Source organism: Tiliqua scincoides, chromosome 8, assembly GCF_035046505.1.
Source record: "Tiliqua scincoides isolate rTilSci1 chromosome 8, rTilSci1.hap2, whole genome shotgun sequence".
Taxonomy (NCBI): domain Eukaryota; kingdom Metazoa; phylum Chordata; class Lepidosauria; order Squamata; family Scincidae; genus Tiliqua; species Tiliqua scincoides.
In genome coordinates this window covers 36,425,954-36,433,929 of record NC_089828.1, presented here as the reverse complement: position 1 = coordinate 36,433,929, position 7,976 = coordinate 36,425,954, and positions in this window count along the sequence as shown.

Sequence of the window (7,976 nt, the reverse complement as noted above, 5' to 3'; positions counted from 1 at the left end):
TTGAAATGAATGGGGACCCACCTGGAATCAGCTCGTGATCCACCTTGTGGGTCCCAACCCACAGTTTGAGAAACATTGCATTATTAGAGAAATAATTTTGTAAGCGTGCCCACAAAACAGTGGAATCAGGTGCCACAGGAATTTATAGAAAAATTCAAAGTAGTTACTACAATAGTTCTTACATTGTTGTTGCTATTGTCATTGTTGTTATAATTAACAACGTTTAAACAGCATGGCGCTTTACAAAGCATTGGAAGACAGATCCCTGTGATTGTTTCAATACTGTTTGCCTCCTATTCCACCCCCCCTCCCCCAGAGAGCTGCAATCCACAGGAATCTCTGCTGTTTCTGACCCTGGTCAGTCATTTTTATTTTTTATTTTTAAAGGGTGATTTTACTTCATTTTATTTAACTGACATTTAATTAACTAGCCCTTTCAATGCCAACACAATCTATTATCTCCATAATGCAGGTGGTGGACCAACTGAAGATGAGAATGGAGAGTGATTTATGTCAACCCTGCAAAGTAGTCCATTGTTAAACAGGGACGTCATGGACTCTTCACTCACAACAGGAGAGGAAACTGAACACTTTCCACATGCGCTGCCTCTGACGCATTCTTGGCATCACCTGGCAGGACAAAGTTCCAAACAACACAGTCCTGGAACATGCTGGAATCCCTAGCATGTATGCACTGCTGAAACAGAGACGTCTGCGTTGGCTTGGTCATGTTGTGAGATTGGATGATGGCCGGATCCCAAAGGATCTCCTCTATGGAGAACTCGTGCAAGGAAAGCGCCCTACAGGTAGACCACAGCTGCGATACAAGGACAGCTGCAAGAGGGATCTGAAGGCCTTAGGAGTGGACCTCAACAAGTGAGAAACCCTGGCCTCTGAGCGGCCCGCTTGGAGGCAAGCTGTGCAGCATGGCCTTTCCCAGTTTGAAGAGACACTTGGCCAGCAGTCTGAGGCAAAGAGGCAAAGAAGGAAGGCCCATAGCCAGGGAGACAGACCAGGGACAGACTGCACTTGCTCCCAGTGTGGAAGGGATTGTCACTCCCGAATTGGCCTTTTCAGCCACACTAGACGCTGTTCCAGAACCACCATTCAGAGCGCGATACCATAGTCTTTCAAGACTGAAGGTTGCCAACATGATGATGCAGCAGGTGGAGAGGCAGGTGAAGCAGAGCCTCCCTACTGGAGCGTTCTGCGCTCTGCGCATGGAGTGCTTGCACACCTCACATGGCAGCAGCACTGCTTTTCAAAGGACTCCAGTAGGGAGGCTCTGCCTCACCTGCCTCTCTACCCACCACACGTGCCTACTGTTAACATTGCTGGTTGGATGGGGGGGGGTCAGAATGTGGGTGAGTGGTTCACAAAGTTTCTAGCCTTTTTCTCTCTCTATGTGTTGGGGACTTGTTCCCAGAAGACAATGCAAAGAAGCTGAGAGCTGTGAATAGAACTGTATGGATTGAGCCCCCTCTAGTGGCAAGAGGTGGGAATTCAACAGCGACCAAAGTCTTTTCTGTACATCATCTGTTTGTTTCCAATTGAATCGATCTATCATTTATGGCAGGGGTGGGCAAACTTTCAACTTTAGGCATCCTGGACCTTTAACAATTGTGCAGGAGAGAGAATTCCAGCAGGTACAGCTTGTTATCTTTGAGAGGAGAAGCTGCACCTGCTGAAATTCCCATTTCTATACAATCGTTAAAGGTTCAGGATCCCTAAAGTTGAAAGTTTGCCCACCCCTGATTTACGGTTGCCGAATACTGTCAGTGGGTCAGGAGGTGCAAAAGAATGGACGAGACAGAAAAAAAGAAACACTACAAAAATAAGTACATAAAATCGTATGTGGTCCATTGTGGGAAAGCCCCGCAATTCAAAATAGGGACATGCCTTTATTAGGACCAACCAAAACTTCATTAGGACCAGCTACCCAAAACCAACCACAAGGTGTCAAACAGGAAGCATTGAAATCTTCTAGGATTTTGAGGCATGCCCCCCCAAAAACCCTACCGACATTACATGCTCCCAATTTGATTTGCATTGACTTCCAGCCTAGTGTGACTGTGCAATCCTATAAATGTCTACTAAAAGTAAGTCCCACTGTGTTCAATGGGGCTTACTCCTAGCTAAGTGTGTGTAGAATTGCAGCCTAAATGTATCTCCTACTTTGATGATCTAAAGTTCACCTTGTTCTGCTTTTTTTTTTTCCTTATCTATGTCTGCCTTGGAAGGCAAGCCTCAGGGTGGCACTTGACTGGGCTACCTTACAGAGCAATCCCAGACAGATCCACTCAGAAGTCCCACTATGTCCAAGGGGGCTTACTCCAATGAGAGTATGTATAGCCTTACAGCCTCACTTATATCTCCAGACTATAGAGATATCATTCTCTCCTTGCTTCCTGCATATAAACTACCTAAACTGCACCTTCTGATTTTATAAACCTGCTGGGGAAATGACAACATGTCCTCACTATTTTTCCCACCACTTATCTTTTGCTTACTGTCGAGTCTGATAAAGAGTCCTATAGGATTCTAAAACTCACTGTTTGATACCTTGTCACTTGGTACTACAGTAACAGCATTATCCTACCTTGAACAAGAGGGAATTCAGAGTGGGTTGGAATAAACCAGTCGACAAAGAACAGCAACCCAGATCTGCTTTGCTTTCTTTCATCTATTTTTAGTTACTTTCTTGCTACATAAAATATTCTGCTATTCAGCCCACACACTGAAGATAGTTCACAGCCCAATCCTACAGATATTTTTAGAATAAATTGTTATTTTTGCTACTTCTGTTGTTAGATTATCATGTTATTTTTTATATTTTTATATTATTGTATTTTGTTGTTGTATTTTATTGTTTTAAATTGTTTTAAATTGTGTTTTAAATTTAAATTGTTTTAAATTTATTGTTTTAAATTTAAACAATTGTTTAAATTGTTTTATTGTTTTAAATTGTTTTAAATTGTAAATTTAAATTTAAATTGTTTACAATTTAAATTTAAATTGTAAATTGTAAATTTAAATTGTAAATTGTAAAATTGTTTCAAATTTATTGTTTTAAATTGTAAACAAATTTAAATTGTTTTAAATTGTGTATTGTTTTAAATTTAAAAGGGATTGATTGTTAGCCATCTTGGGGCCAAATTCTATCTAATTTTATGGACATCTGAGTTACTTTTGTGCATGTGCAATTGCTCTGGGTTTGACATACAGCAAGTCCTCAAAGTTTTCAATAGTTTCTTGGAAACTGCAACTTTAAGTGAAACAACATATAACGATACCAATTTTATTATTGGTTAATTGATACACGTAAACAAGAGTTATGTTCCTACAGCATATTTCTGGTCACGAAAACATCACCAAACTTCTAAATAAAGACCCCAAACACTTCTAATATTAAACAATGAACTAAATGTGAGCTTTCCTGGTTGGAGAAAACTCATGCAGACATCAGAGGAATGTGCACACAGACAGTGGTCCCAGCCAGGAATCATTTTTTCCCTCATCAATTTTATAACAAAACGACTTAAAATGGAATTACTTTAAGTGAGGACTTGCTGTACGTACGTTCCAACTTCCAGACAAACCTCTGGAATGCAGCTAGTATGTATCTTGAGGGACTTAGGGTGCTCCTTCTTTCTCCCATTACTTAGAGCAGGGGTCTCCAAACTTTTTGGCCAGAGTGCCGCATCAAATATCTGACATGGTGTTGAGGGCTGGAAAAAAAACTTAAATATAAAATTTAAATAAATAAATTAGAGACAGAACTTAGATGAGTGAATAAATGAATCAATGCCATGTGTTGGCATCCCACCCAAGCTGGTGTAATGTGGTCCTAAGACTGGAGCATACTTGGGTTTGAGGCTCTAAGTTAAGGGAAAAAAACTTATTCTCAAAGCAACATTTTGGGGTGTAAGAGCAGCAAGTAAAACAAACCAGGATTTATCATTGTATCCACATCTGGAATCTCCCAACTTGTTCCAACCACAGTTTGCTAAAAAGTCAGTATACAAAACCATAATTGTACACAAACCATGGTTCACAAATTGTGGTAGAACAAGCTGGGATCTGCCCGATTCAGATGCAACAAGTCCTTGTTTGTTTTAAACAAAGAATAGCCTCTGCAAATATCTTCCTGTTTGTGTGCAAAGGGGAGAGAGGAATGAGCCAGCCTCAGGTTTGTGACAGTAATGCTAAATTATAGTTTAGTGAGATTTCTGAGCCTGGTTGATACATCATCCAGTGACCTTGGCCACAGAATCCAGGATTAACACAAGTGTTTGGCAACATAACATAACAGGTTGAATTACAGTGATATATACACATCCCTGGTGGGGTGCTTAAGCCATTTTGAATGAATGAATAAACCTTTATTAGGCATAGATAAAGAAACCATAAAAGCAAACATAATCAGTCCTAATCCCGTTTATCTATTTTACAATTCATCTTTTGTGTTTATTCTTCTGCTCCCCCCCTTGTGTGCTTATATTGCGCATTCATTGTTATCTGAACACATATTTCTCTCTTTTTTTGCACCAATCATGTTTCAATGTCTTGAGCCAATAGAGGGTATGTGACCACATGATTTTTGATCCATAACTTGTTTATTAATCAATTAATTAACCCATCTTTTGTGCCCCCTCTCCCCTGTGTGCCAATTGATTTGGGTTCAAACAAATCTGTAGAGTGATGTAATGTAATCATTTTTTATATTTTGCCTTCATCAATTGTTTTAACCAATATTTATTAAATGTTTTAAAAGTTTTAATTAATTTTTTTGGTTGTTACATATTTGCAAATACATGCAACAAGCCATGATATAATCCTTGGTGTGCGCTCCCGAGGTGGTCCGTCTCTTTTTGTTCTTCTCTCTTGAAGATCTCCCCTCATTTTCTAGTTCTTAAGTAGTTGGGGAATGGGGATTTAAAGAGAGAGAAATGAGATGAATAAATAAATAAATAAATAAATAAATAAATAAAAGATTTATTTTATTTTAAATAAAAAAATATTTTATATATTTATATATACATATTATATATATTAAATTTATATATATAAATTTATAAAATTTATTTATAAAATAAAATATTATATATATATATATATATATATATATATATATATATATATATATATATATATATATATATATATAAAATATTTTATTTTATTTTAAATAAATTTGAAAATAAATAAATAAATAAATAAAAGATTAACAAGTCGTGAGTTCCTGCACCTTTTTTTACAAAAAGAGCACTGATGATGATAACAACAACAACAACAACAACAGGTATTTATATACCGCCTTTCTTGGTCTTTATTCAAGACTTTATTCAAGGCGGTTTACATAGGCAGGCTTTATTAAATCCCTTATTAAATAGGGATTTTTACAATTTCAAAGAAGGTTCTTTCTTTCAAGAACGACTACATTCAAGGTGTTTCATTCCGATCTGGCTTCACATTCTGGCCTCCATCCTCCCACGCTCAGAGCAGATGGAATAGCTCGGCTTCAGCTTGTCAGCTGCTTCAAGGTCGCACGGTGCCGGTGGCCTCGAACTAGTGACCTTGTGGGTGTTATCTTCAGGCAGACGGAGGCTCTACCCTCTAGACCAGACCTCCTAAGAGCGATTGTCCGGTCTCCAAACATAATGCAGAGTATGGTACAGATTTAGGTAAACCCAAGATAGCCCTCCAAAATTTAGCTTGGATACTCTCAAAGTGTGATTTATAGCGCTAATCCAGATAGGGCACCCGTACAGGAGCTGTGCCGATACCGTGGCATTAAATACCTTGAGAGCAGCTGGTATATAACGATTGCCCTGACTAAAAAAGAATCAATTGGTGCTCTGCAGAGTAACACAGGCTAAGTTTATAACCAATTTTTGATGAGTACCCCAGCAAAGATTGTAGTGGAAGTGAATTCCAAGATATTTAAAGATTTTGACCTGTACTGGTTTCTCCCCTCTAATAGACCAAGTGCCTGGGCTCCATGATTTTGAAAAGACCATAACTTTGGTTTTCTGAGAGTTCGAGTTTGTTACATTTCAGATAGTCAGAAGTTCTATTTAAAAGTTGCTTAAATCCAATAGGTGTACAGGAAACTAGCACTGCATCATTCGCATAAAGCAATGCTGGAATATGCAGTGAACCTAGTTTAGGAATATGTCCGTCTATCTGAAGCTAAAAGGGGGTAAAATCGTATAGAAAAAGATTTAAAAGGGTGGGTGCTAAAATGCACCCCTGTTTCACTCCCCTTTCGACCTGAATTTTGGGGGTCAATTTCCCCGAAGATGTAAATTTAATTTGACAGGTGGTGCCTCTATAAAGTTTCTGAATAAGAATCAGAAGACTGGGGTCTATATTAAGTTTAACTAATTTGTCCCATAACAGCGATCTTTTAACACAGTCAAAGGCTCCTTTAAGATCCAGAAAAGCAACATGTAATTTTTGATTTTTTAGCCTTGTGTACTTGTCAATCAAATAAGCTAAAACAGCACAGTGATCAATTGGTGAAAATCCTTTTCGAAATCCTATCTGATGCTTAAGCCATTTTTGCTCAACGTTGCATATAGGCAACAGGGACCAAATGTGTACACCTGTGGACCGGGCAAAAATGGGTTTTAACACAGACCTGCAGCAGGTTTCCTGCTAACCTGAAGGAAGAGAAGGAAGGCCAAGTCTGGAGCCTGGATTCTTAAAGGGTCAAGACACTGTACCTGAATACAACACAATTCAGAGAGCAGGCAAGATGCAAAATGGATGCTAATGCAAGATCTGAGGCAAGGCCTAAGGAACCTTTATTAGTCACTCTGTTTAGGCTGCATGCCATCTCCTGTGATCACATTGTTCTGTTTGCCACACTGTAAGCTCATTGGGGCAGGGATCTGATGACATGAGAAAATGTTTTGTAAATCCCATCCTCATATTGAAGAGGCAGGCCTGAGGCTGCAAAAGATTTAATTACAGGGAGAAAAGCAAATACACATGAGCTCATTTTGACTGTTGCCCTGGATTCCTGCCTATCCAATTGTTATGCAAAGAAAGGTGGAAGTGGAAGACACTTCCTGTTTATAAACCTGGCTTTAGCTGAATGAGCTGGAAAAATATGCAAATACCTGTTTTCGTAGAGGCTAGTTCCTCTCCCTCCCAAGAACGGTTAGGAATGATTAAGGGACGGCATGGAAAATAACACCTCAGGCATGCACCAGACCTAAGGTTCACTGGCCTGTATGGAGACTGTAGAGCTGTGAAGGATACAGAAAAAGTAGCCAAAAAGATCAGAAGGTTGGAGCATCTTCTGTATGAGAAGAGGTCAAGCATATGGGGCCTTCCAAGTTTGGAAACAACTCAAAAGGGAGAGACATGATAGAAGTCTGTACAATGGTTACGAAGTCTGTACCAAGTGTATGGAGATATTTTTCCCCCTTTTCTTTCTAGCATGCAGGGAGTCACACAATGAAACTGAATGACCAGAGATGCAGGATAACCTCCCCCAAATAGAGACTTCACACAATGAATAAATTAATTCTGGAACTGACTGCCACTAGGATGTGGTGATGGCCCAACTTAGATGGCTTTAAAGAGAGATTAGTCAAGTCTGTGAAGGAAAAGAAGTCTGTGAAAGGTATTAGGCATGATGGTGACACAGAACCCCCATGTTTAGAGGCAGTCTATCTCTGGCTACCAATTACTGGGGAACAACAGTGGTGGAAGCCTGTCTCAAGGCATCTGGCTGGCCATTGCGGTAAACAGGATGCTAGGTTAGCTGGTTTTCTGGATCTTATCAACAGGGATGTTCTTATGAGATTACCCTCTAAAGCGGTGGTTCCCATACTGTGGGTCGGGATCCAATTTTTGGTGGGTCATGGAACTGACAAGGCAGATTAGGCTATGTGCATCAAGGCTTAAACAAGCTGCTACTTGGGAGAGCACTGCTTCCAAATCACTATTATACCCACACCACT